Below are 24,750 nucleotides of genomic sequence, written 5' to 3' on the forward strand. Positions count from 1 at the left end.
TTCTATTAACTCAGCAACTGAGTATCCACAAAAATTTGGGTAAAGAATTCCAACAATTTACTGCCCTTTGGGTGAAGTAATGTCTTCTCATTTCAATCCCAAATGCTCAACTTCCTATTTTGTGACCGTTTCCCCTAATTATAGGCACCCAGCCAGTCGAGACATTGTCCCTGCATTTGTTTTGACAAGCCCTGTAAGAATTTGATATATTTTGTTGAGATCACCTCAACTCTAGAGAGTGTTGGCCTTCATCTTCCTCAAAAGAAACCTCTCCTCCCACTACCTTTGCAGGAATCAATCTGGTAAATCTACGTTGCACTTCCTCTATAGTAAGTACATCTTTCCTTAGGCAGGGTGACCAGACTTGTACTGAATACCCCAGGTGTGCTCTCCCCTTGCAGTAAAGCCTGATGTATTATTTGCCTTCCTAATGCTTGCTGTACCTACATGTTAACTTTCAAACATTCATGTGCAATGATGCCCAGATCCTCTAACCAATATTCTCTCAACATTTAAAAAAATACTTTTCCTTCTTTTTCTATCAAAAAGGATGTCTTCATGTTTTTTTCCAAATTATATTCCTTTTTTCCATTTAATTAACACCTCCTCATTCCCCTCACAACATCCATTACTACCCAGATATGTACCATCAGCACACTTGGATATATCAGCATTCCCGCCTCCCCCCCACCTCATCTAAATCATCAAGATAGATTGTGAACAGCTGCAGACCAAATATTGATCCCAGCAGCACTACACTCATCATTGACTCACTACCCAAATACAATCCATTTATCTTACTCTCTGTTTTCTGTCCATTAACCAATCCTCAATTAACACCAATAGATTACCCCAAGTCTAATTTTGTTCAGTAACCTCTTTTGTGGCAGCTTATTGAAAGCCTTCGGAAAGTCCAAAAGTACCACATCTACAAACAAAAGCAGAAAATGCTGGAAGGTCTCAGTAAGTCAGGCAGCATTTGTGGAAAGAGAAACAGTCAACTGATGAGGGGACTCTTCTGACAAAGGGTCACACACCTGAAGTGTTGACTGTTTCTCTTTCCACAGACGCTGCCCGACTTGCTGAGTTTTTCGAATTGTTTCAGTTTTCGTTACAGATTTCCACCATCTGCAGTTCTTTTGATTTTTATTTAGCTCGTCCACTAGTTCCCCCAAAAATCTAACAGATTTCCTTTTCTTAAATGAATGCTGGCTTCTTAAATTATTGTTAACTCTGTATAACCATATTATACTTTCTAATTGCCATGTTGTAATTATTAAAAATATATTTTAGCATTATTTTTATGACTACTGATTCCAAGCTAATTGGTCCATAGTTCTCTGTTTTCTCTGCCCCTCCTTTCTTAAATAATGGGATTAATTTGCTTTCTTTCAAAACTGATAAATTCCCAGCATCTGATACCTATTTATCAGCTTTTAGTCCTATTGGTTCCTCCAAAGCTAGTTTTTTTTTTAACTGATGCTAATTTTATTCAGGTTGATTCAAGTTTATCACCCTTATTCTTAACACTTCTCGCATTAAGGTAAACACATTTCAACACATCTAACTGATTGCATTTATGCCCAGTCCCCTGCCTATCCTTCCTCACCTTCTCTGAACACATCGCATCTACTTCTACACCAACAGATCCATCTTCTAATCTAACACTCTGGTTCCCATCCCCCTGCCAATCTAGTTTAAACCCTCCCCAACAGCTCTAGGAGACCTGCCCGCAAGGACATTGGTCCCTCTCCAGTTCAGGTGTAACCTGTCCCTTTTGTACAGTTCATACTGACCCCAGAAGAGATCCCAATGACCCACAAATCTAAACCCTGCCCCCTGCACCAAATCTTCAGCCACTCATTGGTCTGCCGTATCTTCCTATTCTTTCTCTCCCTGGTGCATGGCACAGGCAGCAATCCCGAGATTACTACCCTTGAGGTCCTGCTTCTTAGCTTCCTTCCTAACTCCCAACTCTTGCTCTTCAGGACCTCATCCCTTATCTGACCTACGTTGTTGGTGCCAATTTGCACCACAACTTCTGGATTCTCACCCTCCTCCTTAAGCATGTTGTGCACTTGATCCAAGACGTCCCTGACCCTGGCACCTGGGAGGCAACATACCATCCGGGAGTCTCGTTCTCGTCCACAGAATCTGCTGTCTGTCCCCCTAACCAATGAATCCCCTATCACTATCGCACTCCTCTTCCTCCTTCCCCTTCTCTTCTGAGCCACAGAGCCAAACTCCAGGCCAGAGACCCGGTTGCTGGGGCTCTCCATCAGTGATTCATTCCCCTCCAATCCCCCGCCAACAGCATCCAAAACTATATGCTTGTTATCAAGGGAAATGGTCACTGGGGTATCCTGTACTGACTGCCCATTCCTTTTCCCTCTCCTAACGGTCACCCAACTACCTACATCCCGCACCCTAGATGTAACTACCTCCTGGTAACTCCTACTTATCATCTCCTCAGCTTCCCAAATGACCTGGAATTCATCTAGCTGCAGCTCCAGCTCCCTAACGCGATCTGTAAGGAGCTGCAGCAGGACGCACTTCCTGCAGGTGTAGTCCTCAGGGACATTAGAGTTCTCCTTGATTTCCCATATCCTACAGGAGAAGCATACTTCTGCCCTGACTGCCATTCCCATTGTATTCTTTAGAACTTAAAATAATGAGAGGAGAACTTAATGAAACTTTAAAAAATTCTTAAAGGAGACAAAAGGGACTGTAGATGCTGGAATATGGAGCAACACACAAAGAGCTGGAGAAACAGTGAACTGGCAGCATCTATAGAGGGAAACGGACAGTCAATGTTTCGGTTTGAGACCCTTCATCTGGACTGAAGAATTATTGAAGGACTTGACAGTCCACATGCAGAGAGGATATTTCTCATCACTGTGGACCCTAGGATCAGGGGGACACAGTTTGAAACAAGTGGAAGGCCATTAAGGACAGAGATGAGACATTTCTTCAGTCAGAGGGTGATGAATGTTTGGAATTCTCTATCCTGGATGGCTGTAGAGGCTCAGTGATCATGTTCATTCAAAACAAATATGTTTTAAGGTATATGGAGACAGTGCTGGAAAATGGAGCTGAGTTAGAAGTTAAGCCTTGATCTTGACAAGTGACAGAACAGGCTGGAAGAACAACATAGCCTACTCCTGCTCCTATTTCTGATGTTCTACTCTTCTGCTCTTGATGCTAATTCTACAATTGATTGAATGTTGTTATCAAGACCAATTAAGGAACTCAAAGAAAATATGGTTTTGTAGCATTAGATTACAAACCAGCCATACTCTGAAAGAATGTGGGAACGGACTTAAAGGAACTTGCTTATAGTTCCTCCAGGCGCTTTATTGCCAGAATAATGAGAACTAAAGATGGACAAATCTTATATTACACAGATAATGGTAAGCTTTTAAGAAACATTATGTATATGTGGACTAATCTCAGAAATTGTTTCATATATAGATTATATATCTAAATCAAATCACTATGAATGAATTTACATTGTGGAAAGCAATGTATTTTCATTTTATTTGAACTTTTAGAAAGCTATTATTCTTCATTGATAAGTAGGTTTGCATGACTGGGTCCTTAATAACTTCCGGCATTAGTGGAGCATTTTTGATGAAATCTAAAAAGAGTCAGCATTCCAAGATGGTAGGGAGAACAGACTGGTCTTTTCAAAACAATTGATTTCAGGAACTACTTCGGTATAAATTTCTTGGTAAAACTATTAAGAGATTTTTTTCTTTAACGTATGGTTGTTTTTTTTTATCTGTTCAGTTTGAATTCTCTTCGCTTTACAGTGGACTTGTCCGGATCATAAACAATTACTGAACAATACAGCATAGAGGAGTATATTTGACCTGTTAATTCCATGCCAGTTCTTTTGAAGAGGAGTCTAGTTGACGAGAGCTCCTTCCACATCTCCTTTTATTTTTTTTTCCTTCAAATACTGATTCAATTCTCTTTTGAAGGTTCCTATTGATTCTGTGTCCATTACTGCATCAGGAAATACATTCCAGAGCCAAGCCACGTGTTGCATAGAGAAGATTTTAGTTATGTTCACTTACTGTAGTTCACTGACCAATCACCTTAATTCTCTTCCCTCTGTTTATTGATCCTTCAGTCACTGGAAACAGTTTCTCTTCATTTACTCTATCTCAGCCTTTCATCAGCTCAGACAGCTCTTTCAAATCTTCCATTAGGCTTCGCTGCTCCAGTGAGAACAACCCCAGTTTCTCCAGTCTGCCCACGTAACTTTAATCCCTAATCACTGCAACCAGCCTCCTTGCTAACAGAGGTGCCTTAAATGATGAAGAGAAATCTTATCTGATAAGCCTCCTGAAACTGTTCAGTGCTCCCTTATGATGCGAGTCTTGAAGAATTGTTTTTGCTGCCAAAATCGGGCTCTGGCCTGCGCAGTAAGTTGTGCATCAATTTTTAGCCATGCTTCAGGTCACAGTTCTGTAGGATTCTGCAGCCAGGAGCTGAACGGCATTGGCACTGACCTATAGTTACATACTTTTGCAAGTAGAGGGGAATATTATCCCAGGAATCTTCCAGTCAAACCCTTCAGGAATTTTATGTGCTTCAGTGGGATCACTTCTCATTCTGCTAAACCATAGTCATGGCTAGAATTATCTCCTGCCTGAGCAAGGACCTGGAGCCGTTTCAATTTGCCTACAGTGGGTGCAATCTCACTGGTTCTCCACTCTGCTTTGGAGCAGTTAGACAACAACAAAACATAAGTCAGGCTGCTGTTTATCAATTACAGCTCGGTGTTCAACACCATCATCACCTCAGAACTAATCAACAAGCTTCAAAACCTGGGCCTCTGTACCTCCCTCTGCAATTGAGTCCTCGACTTCCTTATCAGGAGACCACAGTCAGTGCAGATCAGTAGTAACATCTCCTCCTCACTGACAGTCAACACAGGAGCACTTCAAGGATGCGTGCTTAGCCCACTGCTCTACTCTCTCTACTCTGTGTGGCTAGGCACAGCTCAAACACCATCCATAAATTCACCGATGACACCACTGCTGCTGGGAGAATCTCAGCTGGCGATGAAGAGGCGTACAGGAGTGAGATAGATTAACTGGTTGAGTGGTGTCGCAACAACAACCTCGCACTCAGCGTCAGCAAGACTAAGGAATTGATTGTAGACTTCAGGAAGGGGAAGTCGGGACAACACACACCAGTCCTCATTGAGGGGTCAGCGGTGGAAAGGGTGAGCAGCTTCAAGTTCCTGGGTATCAACAACTCAGAGGATCAATCATGGGCCCAACACATTGATGCAATCATGAAGAAGGCATGCCAGCGGCTCTACTTTATTTGGAGTTTGAGGAGATTTGGTATGTCACCAAAGACTCTAGCAAATTTCTACAGATGTACGGTGGAGAGCATTCTGACTGGTTGCATCACCGCCTGGTATAGAGGCTCCAATGTGCAGGATCAAAAAAAGGCTGCAGAGGGTTGTAGACTCAGCCAGCTCCATCATGGCAACAACCCTCCTTGCCATCAAGGACATCTTCAAGAGGAGGTGCCTCAAGAAGTCAGCGTCCATTATGAAGGATCCTCACCACCCAGGACATGCCCCCTTCACGTTACTACCATCGGGGAGGAGGTACAGGAGCCTAAAGACCCACACTCAACATTTCAGGAACAGTTTCTTCCCTTCCGCCATCAGATTTCTGAATGGTCCATGACCCCATGGACACTACCTCATTATTCCTCTTTTGCACTTTTAACTTAACTTTGTAACTTAAATTAATTTTTTATGTCTTTATGTCTTGCACTATACTGCTGCTGCAAAACAACAAATTTCACGACGTATGTCAGTGATAATAAACCTGATTCTGATTTTGATTCCCTGGAGAATTAATACCAGGTTTAATCAGCTTCTCCTATGGATTAACACCTTCTTCACTAGTATATCTTTCTAAGATTCCTGGTAAGGTAAGCACACTTCTCCAAAGGGGTGGACATTGAAGTTTTAAATGCTATCTTAGCTGTCGACAGTAAATTGCAGTACAACTCTTTAGCCTAGAAATTCTTCTGATTTTGAAAATACAAGCTGCAACGGTGAACCATGTGCGTCCTATGCCAGTTTCACTCATGGCCATGCGTGTGAATTTCATTTGCACAATATGCATGCAAACATATTGCAAATCCCCAGCTGCCTGTGTGCAGAGACCACATGTTGGTTGCAAAGACATGTGAGAAGTATCATCTATGGAGGAGGCTGCTGCTTCAAGCAGTGTGGCCATTCTGGGCCACTTCTCGCTTTGAATGAAGACTGTATCTTCAAAGTGAGCACTAGGCATCTCTGGTGACCAGTGGGAAATTGTGCCATTGGAGGTGGATAGCCAGGGCATTGCTTCGAATGGTTGTTTCTCCTACTCAAACCAGGAAGAAGGATCTACCTGAGCTAGAAGACATTGGGACAATCAATGAGTGTTTCAGGGTCCACTTCACCAGCAGAATCCCAGCAGCTGCTCACATAAATACAGAATCTATTAATGAGGCTGGAGTTGGGTTTCACTGGCATGGCAGCCACTGTCATGTAGCAGTTAGCGTAACGCTATTGCAGCGCCGGCAACCTGGGTTCAATTCCGGCCGCTGTCTGTAAGGAGTTTGTACGTTCTCCCCGTGTCTGCGTGGGTTTCCTCCAGGTGCTCCAGTTTCCTCCCACATTCCAAAGACGTATGGGTTAGGATGCCGTGGGCATGCTATGTTGACGCCAGAAACGTGGCGACACTTGTGGGCTGCCCCCCAGAACGCTCTCTGCAAAGATGCATCTCACTGTGTGTTTTGATGTACATGTGACTAATAAAGATATCTTACCTTATCTTATCTTGATTTAAAGTCCCAAGTTATTTCTTCAGTGCACATTCCCACTTCAATACACAGCAGCAATGTCAGTGATGCAGTGAAAGACATAAAATTTCTGTAAATTACAAAATAAATAAATGGTGCAAAAATGGAATAACGAGATAGTATTCATGTCGATTGACATCACTGCTTCAGGCTCAATGGCTCCCATGCACGTGCATCAGAGAGTTATAGGTTCATAGTTATACAACACAGAAACAGGCCATGCTGAGCATCAATTACCCATCTATACTAATCCCATTTACCAGCACTTGATCTCGAGCCTTCTATGTCTTATTGATTCAAATGCTCATCTATTTATTTTTACAGGAGCCTGTCAACCCACACTCAGTGATTTAGGAACAGCTTCTTCCTCTCCGCCATCAGATTTCTGAATAATCCATGAACCCATGAACACTATCTCATTAATCCTTTTTTTGCACCATTTATTTATTTTGAAATTTACAGAAATTTTATGTCTTTCACTGCACTGCTGCCACAAAGCAACGAAGTTCACGACGTATAAGTCAGTGACAATAAACCTGTAAGGTTGACGGTGTCCCTTTCACCAACTCCTCAGATAATGTGTTCTAGATTCCAACCATCCTCCAGCTCACAAAAATTCTTCCTCAGATCGTCTCTAAACCTCTTCCCCTTTACCCTGAACCAATTTCCTCTAGTTGTTGACACCTTTGTTGTGAGGGAAAGTTTCCTACGATCACGATAGTGTAGCGGCTAGCGTAACGCTTTACAGTGCCAGCAATCCAGGTTCAATTCCAGCCACTGTCTGTGAGGAGTTTGTACGTTGTCCCCGTATCTGCGTGGGTTTCCTCCAGGTGCTCCAGTTTCCTCCCACATTCCAAAGACATATGGGTTAGGAAGTTGTGGGCATGCTATGTTGGCGCTGGAAGCGTGGCGACACTTGCGGGCTGCCCCCAGAACACTCTACGCAAAAGATGCATTTCACTGTGTGTTTCGACATACATATGATTAATAAAGATATCTGATATTATGTTATCATTATGATGCCCCTCATTAATTTGAATACCTCAATCAGGTCCTCCTTCAGCTTTTTCTGCTCCATTGAAGACAAATCTAACTTATCCAGTGTTTCCTCATAACTGAGAACATCTTGTTGAATCGCCTCTTCCCCTGCCCCTCCACATCCCTCTCCAGTGCATAATGTATATGGAGAACCATAGCACAACTTACTGTGCTAAGTGGTGCCAATCACTACCAGTGACCTATTTTCAGATCCTGAACAACCTATTGCATTTAAAATCATTTCACTCAATGACGGAATTTCTAGCTCCTTCATTCCTATATTCTAGTACAACACTGACAATCTCCATTTTCATAACATTTGTATTGCAATAAAGCATTCCAAACCACTTAATTGGAGCATTATCAATCAGAATTGACACTAAGACAGTTATATTGCTATGCTTTAGTGCAGATGATTAAAGGCATTGTCAAAGAGATAGGTTCAAGTTGTTTCTTAAAGGGGGAGAGAGAGGTTGGAAAGGTTTAGTGAGGGAACTCCTTAGCCTTGAGGATTGATAGTTGAAAACACATCTGCCAAAAGTTGAACAATTAAATTTGCAGAAGATCAGGAGGCCAGAATTAGAAGAGCATAGATATCTGGGAGGGTTGTAGGTCTGGAGAAATTTATAGATACAGAGATTGGAAAACAAGGGCAAAAATTCTAATCACTTTGTAATAAGTGGACCAGATCAATAGGACATGTCAGCTTGGACAATGTTCATTTACTACAAAGACTAGGTTGATATTTAATAATTGCTCTTGGATTTGAAAATCATTTTCCATTTTAGATTGTGAAGTAATATTTACCAATAATATTAATGCTAACAATAAAAAGGTCACCAAAATATAAGACAGAAAACAACTAAATGCTTTTCATAATCTGACATTTATGACATGGATTACAAAACCACAAAATGGATTTAAGTCCAAAGAATGAATTTCTTTATTTGCATCGTGGAGAAAATTATGCACCAGATAATGAAAATCTCCAAGGCAACCTCGCTACTACAAAAGACTGAACTGCTTGGAAATACCACAGCTTCAATATAAGTGGGACCAATTACTTTCCTCCTCATGAAACAGCATTATGTTTTATGCAAGCTGCATCATTTTAAATAGCATTAACCTTTCACTGTTATTTCCTGATCTTTTCCTACTCTTCGAAATGTTAAAAAAACACTATGGAAATGTAATGTGGTCTGATTGGAAATTATGCCAAGTTTTTTCCAATATATATGACATTTATTGGAGGACAGATTCTTAATTACGTTATCCAGCATTGAATGAACATTGTTTTCCTCTCAGTCTCTGTTGTCTGTTTACAAGTTGGATAAAGTTAAATGGCTGATGAAGTTTAAAGATATTTCTAGTTACTAAACATTGGGTTACTAAACATTCCGCTTTTGACATCAAAAGAAGTTTACTATGTTTTTCATGCAGGATGGAAAATCTTGTTAATACATCCTTCTATAGTTAATCTTCTCTTTATGGTTTATCAGCTTTTTCAAACTTGCCTCCGTCCTTTACAGCAAAACAGTAGTTACCGTAATTGATGCAAGTTTTTAATTCCATATGTATATAGTTCCTTAAATTAAAATCCCATCGCTGTTATGGTGGGATTCAACCTCATGCCCCCTGGTCAATAGTCAACATGCCAGTTCAGAATTTAATCACTATTTCACTGTACCCCTCATTTATCCCTCAGCAAATAGAGGTAGTGTTTGCATTGGTGACGATACAGTTGAGGAGTACTTTCCAGCTGTTGTTACGGATTCAGTGGAAGTCCCTTTAAGATAGAGAGTGTGTGTGTATGTGTGTGTGGGGCGTGCTTACGTCAATAGAAGATAAAGGACGTAATGACGTTGTTGAAGAGGTTAGAAGAAGAAGGAGAGAGAGAGAGAAGGGAGAGAGACACCAGCCTGCTTGTTTTCTCTATCGATGGATGAGAAACAATAACTGTGCTTGCCACTGAAATCCATGTATGGAAGTTGGAAGTAATCCGGTGGAGTTCACTTTGTTGCTGACCTGTAGAAGGAAACGGGTATTTGTGTGTGGACGACCACGATTCGGATGCTTTTCGGGGTGAGGAAGTCACTACCGAGTAAACACTGGAGTGTCGTTTGGGGTCCATCGTGGAACATTTGGATTTCGTATGTACTCTCTCTATGTTTTTCTACATCTACGTCTTATCTTCAGACAACGGTGGTTGTTGAAGAAGCCCTTGCTCATGTTTCACCTTATGGCTTGCGGAACTGAACTTTAAGAACCATTCCGGAACTGGGAGTTTTGGACTTTGTCACACACACACACACAAAGAGTTTAGTTTTGGGGTTAACGTTCGAGGTTTAACATTCTTGAATTCTAACATACTAACATTTTTACTTTTATTTTACGTATCATAAGTAGTGATTAATAAAATAGTTTTTAACACTAAATCATGCTCAGTGTGTTTCTTTTGTTGCTGGTTCGTGACACTGTGAATTAGTTCAGTACAGCATGAGGCCACGAAAGGATCAATATAAATGCAAACCAGCTTTCTTCATTAAAACTGCTTCCATAGTACGAAATAATTTAAATCGGAAATTAGTGGCTAAGATACTAAACTCAGTAACTGCTCCTCACTTTAGAATCTGGGATTTAAGTCCATTTGAAGAAAGGATATGAATCTCTCTTACAGACAGCTGCTAAGATTCCAAAAGAAATAAAATGGGGGATTCTGTGAATTGCATCCAAGTCTGCAATGACCTTCTGCCCGCCTAATCTCCCAGTCTCAGGTCTTCAGAGAGCTAATGGTTTGATATGTGACAACACAGACAGGAGCAAGCACACAAGACAAAATCTGATTAGTTGCAATGTCGGCTGGAGAAGTTGCATAACATACTGACAATTCTGAAAAAAAATCCATTCCTGGCAAACACACACACAGTATTAACAAAGAAAAATAGGTAATTATTCCAGAGATGGTGACTCAATGAAAATATAAAGGTAACTCACCAACAAATAATGTGATTCTTTTCCCCCTCAAAGAAATCAATAGGCACTATACATCTACTCTATTTACTTCAATGCAGCAACTTGTATGAAGATCATTATATTTTTGCCTCACCTTGTCTGTATGATTACTTGGAATAACAGATATGAAAGTTTTCAATACCAATTACAATTACTTTTTCATGGAGTTTTGCCAGTAAAATTATTCTATTAAATGCATTTTAAAAAGAATTGATGAAGTGAGACAGACTTCCACTTATATAGCGCCTTCTAATTTATTTTGGAATTCCCCAAGCACTTTGCAGAAATACTTTAGAACTGCTGTCTTGCTGCCTTGGTAAAGTGGCCAGCATAATTAAAGACCCCACCCACCCCAGACATTTTTTCTTCTTCCCCCCTCGCATCAAGATACAAAAGCCTGAAAGCATGTACCACCAGGCTCAAGGACAGCTTCTATCCCGCTGTTATAAGACTATTGAATGGTTCCCTCATATGATAAAATGGACTCTTGATGTCACAATCTACCTCGTTATGACCTTGCATCTTATTGTCCACCTGCACTGCACTTTCTCTGTAACTGTAACACTTTACTCTGCACTCTATTATTGTTTTACCTTGTACTACCTCAATGCACTGTTGTAATGAATTGAGCTGTATAAACGGTATCCAAGACAAGTTCTCATTGTACCTCGGTACATGTGACAACAATAAAGCAATTTACTAATTCACTATTGTAGAAAATATGGCAGCTGCTCTGTGCATGAAAATTTCCCTCCAGAGAAATATCACATCAACCAAACAACATGTTCTCATCAATCCTGCTATTCATCCTGTGCTCGAGCCAAGTGTGTATGTGTGTATGTGTGTGTGTGTACGTGTATGGCCATATGTGTGTTTGTATGTGTGTGTGTGTGTGTGTGTGTGTGTGTGTGTTTGTGTGTGAGCGGTTGTGTTTGTATGTATGTGTGTGTGTGTGTGTGCGCACGCGCAGTTCATACACAAGCCCATCAATGTGTGAACTTAATACTCATGCTGCAGAACCTGTTCTCTATTCCTCTAGTCATCTTAGTCCCCCTGGTCACTGAACTAAGACCTAGCTCTGACAAGACCCTATGAAACAATTACCCCAAATTAACAGGAACCACACAAGGCAACTTTCACTCCACAATATGTTTCATTGATGTTAATTGAGGGGCAAATATTGTGAGGAGACTGCTAATAACTCCCCTTGTTCAACTCTTCTTCAAATTTGAACCATGGGATCTGCTGCATCCATTCCTAGGGATGACAGATGGATGCAGTAGATCCCAACATCTCACATCTCAAACATCTCAGCCAAAAATCAGCACCTCTGACTGTGCAGCACCCACTAGGTACTTCACAAGAGTTTCAGCTTGATATCTGTAATGAGACCTGAATCTACTGACACAGATGCAAAAACACTATGAAGTGATCCCCTGCTAAAAATTATGGAGTTCTTGAAATGAAACTGAACAGTAAACAGTAGCTAAAATGAAACAAAATATAATTGCAAAAGATAATTCTATTTTCCAAGACTAGGAAAGGCCATTGCAATGTGCCCATCACACAGAAATTAATATAACCCTCCATTACCTTCATTCCTTTACTTGGTATCCATTTGCCTCTGTTTTAACTTTTTAACATTACTGTTCTTACCAATTTCTGCTTTTACCCTTATTTTTATCATTTGCTTTTGATTACTCACAGTTGTTTTCTTGAATTTGGATTCCACTTCATTTCTCAGTTTAATTATCATCTCTAAAGATTTCACTTCCAATGAGGGTAGAAAACTAACAACTGATTGGCAGACACTGAACTTAACCTGTATTTAATGGAGAGTAAAATATCACTCAGTGACATGTGGGGTGGTAGAAGGGGGAGGGGTGATCTGATTCTGTCCTTCCATTGAAAAAAAATGCTTGTATGTAACATATTTAACCAAGCAGGTACAATAACAATGTTTAAAAGAGATTTGGAGAAGTACATGAATAGGAAAGGTTTGGAAGGATATGCTCTAAACATGGACAAATGGGACTAGCTTAGATGGGCATCTTGGTTGGGATGGATGAGTTGGGATGGATGAGATGGGCTGAAGGGTCTGTCCCCATGCTGTATCGCTCTGTGATTCTAAGTAAAAGTGGCAGTAGTAATTGGCTGCCCACAATTAACATTAACTATGCTTTAATGAAGCAACATCTCAAAAACACATCCAATAATTGTTACTGGGTCATGTAAGGAGATAAAAGTAAAGGTATACAGAAGGTCAGCACAAGGACCAGGTTTTAAGGAGATTCCTACAGCTGAGGAAGAAGATAAGAAGTTAAACAAACTCATGGACAAAATTCAAGAAGGGAAGAAAATCAGGCATGAGGAAGAGAAATGAAATAGAGAGGACATTGCTGACTGTGAAAATCAACCCCAATGTTGTAAGCAACACAGATGCATGTCTCTGTAACTTGCTAACAGGAAACTGCTTCCACAAGACTTACTGCAGAAGTTCAACTGATACAGCTTATCACCATTCACTTCAAAAATATTGCCTCCCATTTAAGTTACATGTATTTGTCACCAAGTCTGGTACAACACAAGAACATAAGGAAATAGGAGCAAGAGTAGACCATTCAGCCCCTCAAGACTATCATTGGGTTTGATAATGGCTTATCTGCTCCAAGCATTATCTCCTCTTCTGTGCCAGTTCCCTATAACCCTCAATTCCCTGATCTTTCAAAGATTTAGCATCTTCCTTCTTAAATAGCCCCAATGATCTAGCCTCCACAATTCTCTGAGGCCAGGGATTTCTGAGATTCACTTCCCTCAGCAAGAAGTTTCAATGAACCTCAGTTTTAAATGACCACCCCATAATACTGTAATTATTTGAGATTCTCCCACATGTGGAAACATCTTGGCATCTACTCTGTCATACCACCTCAGGGTCTCATATGCTTCATTTTAACCTACAGAAAAATCAAGAACTAATTTCTTTAGTCTCTGGTGATTGGACAACCCTCTCATCCCAGGACTTGGCGTGGTGTTGGATTGCCTCCAATGCCAGTATACTATTTCTTAAATAAGAGAAACAAAATTGTGCACCGTACTCCAGGTGTGGCCTCACCAATACTTTGTTCGATTGTGACAATATTTTCCTAATTCAAAATTCCAAACCTCTTGAAATTAAAGCCAATGTCATTTGCCTTCCTAACCACTTGACTGTTCATTTTTTGAAATTCATGAACAAGAACACCCTGATGTCTCAGCATTTCTCACATCTGCAATCTTCTTCTATTAAGATAATAACCTCCCTTAGACTCCTCCTGCTGAGGTGCATGGCCTTAGCCTTTCCCAAATTAAACTCCATTGATCAAGTTTTTGTCTGCCATTGAAAAGATTTACAAGGATGTTGCCAGGACTTGAGGGACTGAGTTATAGGGAGAGGTTGGACAGGCTAGGACTTTATTCCTTGGAGCATAGGAGACTGAGGGGTGATTTTATAGAAGTGTATAAAATCATGAGAGGCATAGGTAGGATAAATGTACTCAGCATTTTTCCCAGGGCTGGGGAATGAAGAACTAGAGGACATAGGTGTGAGGTGAGAGGTTAAAATTTAATAGCAACTTGAGGGGCAACATTTTACACAAAGCATGGTATGTATGTGGAACGAGCTGCCAGAGGAAGTAATTGAGGCAGGTAAAATAACAACTTTCAAAATGCAGTTGGACAGGTACATGGATTGGAAAGGTTTAGAAGGTCATGGGTCAAACGCTGGCAAATAGAACGAGTGTCTTGGTCGACATGGACCTGTTGAGCCATTGGGCCTGTTTCCATACTGTATAACTCAATGACACTCACTATCTACATAGATAGCTATCAACCCATCTGTATCCTGTCGTGAAGTCCAAATATCCTCATCACAACATGCTGAAAAAGACCCATTTATTCTGACTCTATGTCTATTCTTAAATCCATGGTAACACACCTCTCCAAATACCAAATGTTTTCTGAAAATCGATGGGTTCCTCTCTATTGACTCTGCTTTATTAACTCTCTACTAACTCTCTATTAACCCTATTAACATCCTTGAAGAACAGAAGCAAATGTCAGAAACTGGACACAGTATAAGATGGCTTATACTGCAGAGCACCACTTTTGCTCAAATCTGTCAAGGCCAACAATAACTCCAGATGCTTCATTTTCCATCTGTTGAGCCCACTGAAGGTCACTGTGTGTGGCTCATGGTCACGCAAATCTAGCAAATTTGTCAAGTGTGATTTACCTTCCATTAAATCATGTTGACTTGATTTGATTGTGTTAAGCAAATGTCTGGCTATTTCTTCCTTTCTTATCTAGTGCAGCAACTTTCCTACAACAGGTATTAAGCAAACACTGTGTGTTTCAATGTACATGTGACTAATAAAGAAATCTTATCTTATCTTAAAGTTATCCGCATTTTCTGTTCTTTCCTTCTTGAGCATTTATGGTTTTCTAATCTGCTGGTACCTTTCCAGAACTCAATGAGTTTTGGAAACTTCACCCAATGGCTCCCCTTTGCATCTCCTTCCTTTAAAACCCTTAGCTGTAGGTCATCAAGACCTGGTGACTTGTCTGCCTTTAGTCCAATCAATTATTCCAATACCTTGCCCCTTATGATAATAATTGTTACAAATTGTTCCATACTGTTTAAAACTAGCTCATCAGATGTCTTTGGGATATTTGCAGTGTCCTACACCACAAAGGCCAATGCAAATGATTGATTTATCCTAACTGCCATTTCCTTGTTTTCTGTTATTAATTCCTCAACCACACTCTATAGGGGGTCCCAGACTTACCCTAGCTACCCTCTTCCTTTTTATATATCCATCGAAAACCTTGCAGTTTGTTTGGATATTACTCACCAGTTTTCTCTCATAATCATTTTTCTCCTTCCTTAATAACTTCTTAGTTGCTCACTTCCTTCACGGGTTATAATAAATTTATCAAAATTAATGTCCTTTCCAGAGCTACAGTCCTATTATTCAAAATGTTCTGGCTTCAGTAAGGATAGTGGAAATCTTTGCCTCACAAAATGGTTCTGGCTCATTGGAAATTTTCAGAACTCTGGCCTGGAAATTGAATCACAGAGCATATGTTTATTTTATGAGCTACGGGATTGAAAGAACACTAAACTAAGTTATGATAGATTAAAGGGACAGAAGGCTTTTTCATACAATCAAAAATGATAGAACTTCCTTTGCTTTCAATCATTTCTCATTAAAAAAGTAACATGGAGACATCAGAGTGTACAAGTTGTCGGAAGCCCCACCCTTTTCTTTATTCCTTTGTGAAACATTGTTAAAAGTTTTGCTGAAAACTCATTTTCCTCTTTGGTAAATTTAGAGTGATTTGAAAAGTCAACTAAAGAAAATAATAGATGAAATGATTTACTTATTTCATTGATATGCATATACCATTTGGTGTTCTTTCCACAGTTCAGTATTATTTTTAATTAATAAAATAATGGTCTGAATTAAGCTGGATATGGAGGTTAAATAACCCTTTTCAATTATCCAACCCCAAGTTTCATTGTGGCCACTGTGCAATTCTACTTATTATATTTAAAAAAAAGGTGGACCCAGATGGAATGAGGGATGAGGGGCAGATGGGGAAGGGGGAAAGAGGGAGTTGGGAGACAGAGGCTGGGGATGATAGGGTGGAAACAGACAAGGAAGGATGAAGAAAGAAAGGGAAAAGTGGGGAGAAGGAGTGTGGGGGCAGACAAGGGTGAAGGTACAAGTTGGAGGCTGGAGACACAAGAGGTGCAGATGGTGGACTCTGATAAGTAAGGAAGTTGATAACTGGAACTAAATAATAGAGGGATGACAGGCAACTGGAACCAGATGTGAGAGGAGATCTTGCAAGAAAAGTGTGTGAGTGATGGGTGCATGGATCCTGGTGGGGGAGGGGACAAAATTGGATGGAGGGAGGGGGTGGGGGGGGGGCTATGGAAGAAAAAGGGTTGTGAAGACCAAACTGAATCAGAAGGAAGGGGGTTGTGGGGGGGCACAGGGTGTAAGGGTCACCTAAAGTTGGAAAAATCAATGTTCGTGTCATTGGCTTGCAGACTACCCTGGTGGAATATGAGGTGCTCTTCTTCAGGTTTGGATTTGGCTCACCCTGGCGATGTAGAAGGGTGGGACAGGTCAGTGTGGGAATGAGAAGGGGAGTTGAAGTGACCTGCAATCGGGATCTTGGGGTGGCCAACATAGAGGAGGCCACATCGAGAGCACTGGATACAGTAGATGAGTTAGGAGGAGGTGCAGGTGAATCTTTGCCTCACCTGGAAGGGTGGTTTTCGTCACTGAATGGTGGTGAGGGAGCAGGTCCTGTGGTTGCAGGAGCAGAAAGGAGGGTGGGGAGGGAAGGATGTGGCTGCTAGTGGGATCCTATTGCAGCTGGCGGAAATGAGGATGGATGATGTGCTAGATTGGAGGCCAGTGGATTGAAAAGGGAAGACCAAGAGAGCTTTAACTCTGTGCTACTTGGAGGAAGAGGTTGTAAGAGCTGAAGTCTGGGAAATGGAGGAGATGCGGATGAGGGTTCCATCAACCACAGTCGAGGGAAGGTCATGTTTCCTTTAAAAGGACGACACCTCAGATGTCTTGGAATGGAAGGCCTCATCCTGAGAGCAGACATGGCAGAAAAGGAGAAACTGAGAAAAAGGGATGGCGCCTTACAAGAGACTGGATGGGAAGAGTTGTAGTCAAGGTAGCTGTGGGAGTCAGTGGGTTTACAGTGAGTGTCAGTGGATAGTTTGTCTCCTGAAATGGAGATGGAGAAATCCAGAATAGGGAGAGAAGTGTCGGAAATGGTTCAAGTGAATTTGAGAGCGGGTGGAAGTTAGTGGCCAAGGTGATACAATTGACAAGTTCCATACAAGTGCAGGAAGCAGCACCAACACAGTCATCGATGTTGGGGGTTTTAAAAGAAGTGGCTGCAGAGACAGTGGACCCATTGGTTGAAATTTTTCATAACTCATTATAGTCCAGGAGGGTATCAGAAGATTGGAAAACAGCCAACGTGGCACCTTTGTTCAAAAAATGAAAAATGCAAATGGCAGGGAACTATAGGCCAGTTAGTTTAACAGCTACTGACTTGAACTTAGAAACATAGAAACATAGAAAACCTACAGCACAATTCAGGCCCTTCAGCCCACAAAGCTGTGCCGAACATGTTCCTACCTTAGAAATTACTAGGCTTGCCCATAGCCCTCTATCCTTCTCAGCTCCATGTAACTATCCAAAAGTCTCTTAAAAGACACTATCGCATCTGCCTCCACCGCTGTTGCCGGCAGCCCATTCCACACACTCACCACTCTCTGAGTAAAAAACTTACCCCTGACATCTCCTTGATCTTGAACTATTATTGCCAAGATGCTAGAATCAATAATCAAAGAGAAAATTGCAAATTATTTAGGAAAGCGGAATATAATTAAACCTAGTCAACATGGTTTTATGAAAGGTCAATCATGTTTGACAAATCTGTTCAAATTCTTTGAGGATGCAGGAAGAGTTTATCAAGTGGAACCTATAGATATAATGTGTTTTTATTCCCAAGGTGCCACACAGGAGGCTGGTGCATAAATTAAATGCCTATGGTATCGGAGGAAGTGTATTAGAATGGATTGAAAACTGGCTGTCTCATAGAAAACAGAGTTGGAATAAATGGGTCTTTTTCAGACTGGAAGAACATAGAACATTACAACACAGTACAGGCCCTTCGACTCACGATGAAGGAAGTAACTAGTGGAGTACCACAGGGATCAGTTCTTGGCCCACAGCCATTCACTATTTACATTAATTACCTGGAGGAAGGAACAGTTTCCAAATGTGCCAGTGACATGAAAATAGGTGGAAGGGTACATTGTGATAAGGATGCTGTGATTCCACAGCAGGATACAGACAGATTGAGTGAGTGGGCAATAGCCTGGCAAATGAAACTTAAGGTAGGGAAGTGTGATTTTCTGCACTTTGGTAAGAGAAATTAAAAGGCAGATTATTATCTAAATGGAGAGAGACGGCAGGCTCAGTAGTGTAGCAGTTAGCATAACGCTTTACAGTGCCAGTGACCCGGGTTCAAATCCGGCCACTCTCTGTAAGGAGTTTGTACGTTCTCCCCATGTCTGCATGGGTTTCCTCTGGGTGGCTGGGTTTCCTCCCACATTCCAAAAGGCGTACAGTTTAGGAAGTTGTGGGCATGCTATGTTGGCGCTGGAAACATGGCGACACTTGCGGGCTGCCCCCAGAACACTCTATGCGAAAGATGCAATTCACTGTGTGTTTTGATGAACATGTGACTAATAAAGATATCTTATTTTATCTTATAAGTAAAGTTGAGAGGGGTCTGGGTGTTCTAGTGTATGAATCACAAAACACACGCAAGTGGGTCCAACAAGTACTTAAGAAGGCAAAAGGCACTTTTGGCCTTCATTGCAAAGGGAATGGAGTTTAAAAATAGGGAGGTTTTGTCCAATTGTTCAGGGTGTTGTGATGCCTCACCTGGAATACTGCATACACTTTTGGTCCCTTTATCTAAAAAAATGTTGGAGGCAGTAAAAAGGAGATTCACCTCTGGGATTTAAGAGTTGTCCTACCAACAGACACTAACTAGCTTTTGTCTGTATTCCTTGGAGTTTAGAAGAATGAGGGGTGACCTTATTCAAATATAGAAGATCTGAAGGGGGCTTGACAGGGTAGATGTTGGAATGTTTTCACCAGTGGGAGAGTCTGGAACAAGGGAACATACAGTAACTACAAGGTAGGGGGACAGTCATTGAAAGCTAAGGTACATGGAAATATTTGCTCGCTGAGGGTGGTGAATCTCTGGAATTTTCTGCCCAGTGGGTGGTGGAAGTTGGATCATTCGAAGTATTTAAAGTGGAGGTGGGTAAATATTTGATAGATTGAGGTATAGAGGGGTGTGGAGAAATAGCACAGAAGAGGAGCTGAGGCCAGCATATTTCAGGCATGATCATATTGAATGGTGGGACAGGCTTGAAGAGTCCAATGGCCTATTCTTGCCCTATTTTCTTGTGTAATGGTTAGTATTCATGTTCCTTATCATCTTAACCTATTTCCGCATAGTATTTTTCTTCATTGCTCCCCCCACCTCTGCTTTTGAAATGTAAACCCTCCACTCTCCCCCTGGTTCTGAGGAAGGGACACTGACCTGAAACTTTGACTGGTTTCTCTTTCCACAAATGCTGCTTGGCTAGCTGAGTTCTTCCACCATTCCTATTTATGTTTACACCTGAAAACTTGCTTTTTTAAAATTGCCAACAAGTTTGCAAATATTGATATTCATGCTTTATTTTCTAATCTTACATTCTTATCTTTATACATAAGATATTATATCTTTATTAATCACATGTCTATTGAAACACACAGTGAAATACATCTTTTTGCATCGAGTGTTCTGGGGGCAGCCCGCAAGTGTCGCCATGCTTCCGGCGCCAACATAGCATGCCCACAACTTCCTAACCCGTACAGCTTTGGAATGTGGGAGGAAACCGGAGCACCCAGAGGAAACCCACGCAGACACAGGGAGAACGTACAAACTCCTTACAGACAGCAGCAGGAATTGAACCCGGGTCGTTGGCGCTGTAATAGCGTTATGCTAACTGCTACACTACCATGCCACCCGCACAGCAACACAGACGAAGGCCATTTGGCCCAATGTGTCCATGCCAGCTCCCAAATGTGCAATCCTATTATACCAATTCCCCCGATCCTTATTTCTCTGCATCCCCGCAACTCTTTTACATATGCCCAGCAAATCACCTTTGTCGACAGAAGGAAATTCAAAGCTGAAAAGTTAATATCTTTAGCTCTTTAGCAGAACACAAATGGATTTTATCTTAAATTAATGTAATTGCTAAGATATTTATCTAGGGTCAATAGAGTTAAGTACAGTTGTGGCCCTATGTTCTGCTCTACCTTCAAATTTGGTTTCTTTGAAGTCAATGGAACCATAGTTCAGCATGGTAACAGACATCTAGCTGTCACTGTACAGTATGTTTAGCACTACCAAGAGGAGATGAATTTCTAGGCAAATGTGTTTTCAGAATAATGATGAAATGGAAAGGGATTCAGCAGTTTTAAGAAGTAACAGACTTTTTTTTAGATCTCAGCAAATACCTACAAACGAGATTCTGCCTTTCAAAGAGTTGTCCTTTACACATGGCCACTCGTTTTTAATCTTCTAAGACAGAATGATTGAAAAGGGGAGTTATGAAAATTCCCTGAAGTTACCTTCAAACAAATTATAGGTAGTTCTGCCTCTAATGAAACCAATGCTAATGGACATCCCATGTTTCTGAAATCAAAATGATAAATTAATATAAGCTGTAGTTTCAAGCTCTCAAGAAGGGAAAATTTACCTGGTTGAAAAAGATAAATGTGTTTTCATTGAAAGAGAGGATAGGAATCAAGTCTGGTTTGTGGTCACCATGTACAAAGGAAGAATCTTTTCTTGCAAGGAAAATTAACTTGAACATTGATAACAACTACTAGTCCGATAATTGTACCGTTCTGGACTGTTTGAAATGAAAAGATGGAGTCAGGTGCAAAAAAATGTGGTTACTTTTTTGGAAATAAATGGTCTTCTGAGATAAATAAACAGATTACTTTAATAACTGGGATGAGGAGAGTTTTCTGTCTTTAATACTGTTCTGGGCAGCAAAATTCCTCCAGAGTTCCCATATGAAATAAACTTTTAAATATTATTGGAAGTAATTGCAGAAGTAAATTATACCAGCAAATGGGAATTCAACCAAAATCATTTTTTTGGGTATACTGGAATAAATCAGCTGGGAGTGATTCACCAAAAGATATCAATCTTCTATTAAAGTATAAGTAATGAATTCGAGACAAAGGTAGGTTCAGGAGATTAAATAATAGGTTTCTGTTTGTAGATGTTAACCTAGAAATTGCATTGAGCATAAAAATGGGCATTAATTTAGCAATGAGCAAGGAATATTGACTTAGTTCATGCAGACTTGGGGAACAGATTTTTCTGAATGTATGAGGGCAGGCACGGTAGTTTGGCGGTTAGTGTAATGCTATTACAGCACCAGTGACCCGGGTTCAATTCCGGCTACTGTCTGCAAGTAGTTTGTACGTTCTCCCCATGTCTGCGTGGGTTTCCTCCGGGTGCTCCGGTTTCCTCTGGGTGCTCTGGTTTCCTCCCATATTCTAAAGAGATGGAGAGAGGCGAGGTAGTGTAGCACTTAGCATAACACTATTACAGCGCCAGCGACCCGGGTTCAATTCTGGCCGCTGTCTGTAAGGAGTTTATACGTTCTCCCTGTGTGCCCGCGTGGGTTTCCTCCGGGTGCTTCGGTTTCCTCCCACATTCCAAAGACATACAGGTTAGGAAGTTGTGGGCATGCCATGTTGGCGCCGGAAGCGTGGTGACACTTGCGGGCTGCCCCCAGAACATTCTATTGAAAAAGATGCATTTCACTGTGTGTTTTGATGTATATGTGACTAATAAAGATATCTTATCTTATCTTATATTGCATTGGTAAGCACCATGCATTCAGAGCCCATTGAAGCTTTTATTCAAATTAACATTGTACAATTCAGGAGACAAGCAAGTAGCCAAAGTCTCAACAGCTTTTTGCAGAATTGTATAAGTTTATAGCACAGAAGGAAATCAGTCACCCCGTAATAACCATGCTGGCCAAGAAGGAACTCTTTATGTTTATCGTACATCCTACCTCCTGGTCATGGCCTCATAAACTATCTCCTTAAGCGCTCATCCAGATACCTGTTAAATGTGATGTGTGCTTCATCATCCACCACCATCTCAAGCAGTGAGGTCTGGATTTCCCACCATACTCTGGGTGAAATAGTTTTTCCACAACTTCTCTTTAATCCATTTAACAATTAACTTGAATCAATACTTGCTATTTGCTGACCTCTTTGTCAGCTCTCAATAGGAACTGGTGCTACAATGGAGTTGTTATGGAACCAAAGCTGGTAAATGATTTGAAAGAGAAAAGTTATGATAAAGATTAGCTAAGTTTCAATTGATTGGAGGAATAAACTTCATGGAGAGAATAATCTACTCCTTTATTCCTGCAATCATATTTCATCGATCTGTTCTTTGGGTTGTCTATTGAATACTGTACATCTTAGGACTGGTTGATATGGAAAACACCCCACTACAGGAAGGATGTGGAGGCTATGGAGAGGGTGCAGAAGAGGTTTACCAGGATGCTGCCTGAATTAGAGAGCATGTGCTTTAGGGAGAGGTTGGACAAACTAGGGCTGTTTTCTCTGGAGTGGCAGAGGTTGAGGGGAGACCTGATCGTAGTTTATAAGACTATGAGAGGATTATGAGTAGACATATGGTATATTTTTCCCAGGGTCAAAATGTCTAATACTAGAGAGCATGCATTTAAGGTGAGACAGGGGAAGTTCAAATGAGATGTGCGGGGGGAAGTGTTTAACACAGAATGTGGTTGGTGCCTGGAATGAGCTCCCTGGCTGGTGGTGGAGACAGATATAATGGAAGCGTTTAAGGGGCTCTTAGATAGGGAAATGAACATGCAGAGAATGAAGGGATATGGACCATGTGTAGGCAGAAGGGATTAGGTGTTATTAGATTAATTAGTTCAGCACAATAATGTAGGCCGAAGGGCCTGTTCTTGTGCTGCACTGTTCCATGTTCTATGTTTGATGTTCTATGTTTTGTGTTCTAGCTCATTACTGGTTATTTTCCCGAGTAGCAGCATAAAGTTGATGGGTTCATCACACTTGGGAGGGATGTCCCGTTTGAACTCACTTGACAATAGTGGCACAAATTATCTTCAAGGCTACTTAATGAAGTGAATCCCAATCTGTTCAGCAGAGTCTGATCACTCATGGAAAATTTTTGCAAAGGTATTAAAAGACAAAAAAATAAAATTCAATGTATAAATTTATTTATCATCAATTTAAGCTTTTTACTTTTAATTTTTAAAATGATTAACACTCCTTCCTTTAGAATTATGTAGATTTATTTGTGCAGTGCACCTTTCAATCCTTTACTGCTGAGAAGAGCAAGGGCAACAGGTACATCGGAGCTACCACATTCGGGTTCTCTTCTAAGTCATATACTGTACCATCCAGACTTGGAGGTATATCACTATTTCTTCCTCATCACTGAGTCTAAATTATTTTGTTCATTTAGTGTCCAAAAACCTATCATTTTCAGCATCCACATCCATCTCATTACACTTCCAACAAAGTTACAGTGGCCCAATTTAAACTGCACTGAGAGTACTCTGGGCTTGTTTCTAACATGGGAGTGAATTGACAAAAGAAACAGCAGTAGTAATATAATGCTTGTGTGCTTCCAGGTGGAACGCATCAGGGAGCTCACGAACATTGACAGCTTTCTGGATGTGGTCCTTGTGGCAGTCAATTGTAGACGGGCACTGCTGGGGAAAGGAATAGCTGAGCCATGAGACGAGCTGAACCACAGATGGTAATATTCAATCTGAGTTTGGAACTACGAAGACCTGGAAATAATCATGGGTGGAAGAAAAAAGGAGGGACTCGAGGGGAAGGGAAACGTAGAAAGGAAGGGAACAGAAGAGCAAATAGGGAGCAGAAGTAGAAAGATGGAAGGAAAGAAGGAAGGAATGAAGCAGAAAATGATGGCACCAATCGCCAGATCAAGCAGCCTTTGTGGAAAAGGTAACTGAATGAACATTTCCGGTCAAAGACAAAGTTAAGTTTATCGTCATATGCACAAGTACATGCATGCACAGATGCAATGAAAAACTTGCAGCAGCAT

General features: G+C 41.0%; 1 protein-coding gene across 1 annotated transcript in view; it reads right to left on the bottom strand.

The window, feature by feature from the left end:
• The window catches only part of LOC127575517 (contactin-associated protein-like 5), a 611,376-nt gene that overhangs the window by 451,732 nt on the left and 134,894 nt on the right, over positions 1-24,750 (bottom strand). The gene's annotated exons all lie outside the window — the stretch shown is intronic.

Source organism: Pristis pectinata, chromosome 1, assembly GCF_009764475.1.
Source record: "Pristis pectinata isolate sPriPec2 chromosome 1, sPriPec2.1.pri, whole genome shotgun sequence".
Lineage (NCBI taxonomy): Eukaryota > Metazoa > Chordata > Chondrichthyes > Rhinopristiformes > Pristidae > Pristis > Pristis pectinata.